Source organism: Egretta garzetta, unplaced genomic scaffold (genome assembly GCF_000687185.1).
Source record: "Egretta garzetta isolate BGI_Z169 unplaced genomic scaffold, ASM68718v1 scaffold621, whole genome shotgun sequence".
Classification (NCBI taxonomy): Eukaryota; Metazoa; Chordata; class Aves; order Pelecaniformes; family Ardeidae; genus Egretta; species Egretta garzetta.
The window spans coordinates 45,743-46,077 of NW_009258687.1; positions in this window are offsets into that span (position 1 = coordinate 45,743).

Below are 335 nucleotides of genomic sequence, written 5' to 3' on the forward strand. Positions count from 1 at the left end.
ATTGTGGCTTTGATGAGTGGACAGTGAGGTGGATTGGGAACTGGCTGAACGACAGGGCTCAGAGGTGTATCGGGTTTCTGTGGCAAGGTCTTGGTAGTGGGGGGGCTACAGGGGTGGCTTCTGTGAGAAGCTGCTAGAAGTATTCCCTGTGTCTGCCGCTGGCCAAGACCAAGCCAATCAGCAACAGTGGAAGCGCCTCTGTGATAACATATTTAAGAAGGAAAAAAACCTGTCTGCGGCTCAGTAACCAGAGAGAGAAGAGAAGTGAGAGGATGCGAGAGAAAACAGCCCTGCAGACACCAAGGTCAGTGAAGAAGGAGGGGGAGGAGGTGCTC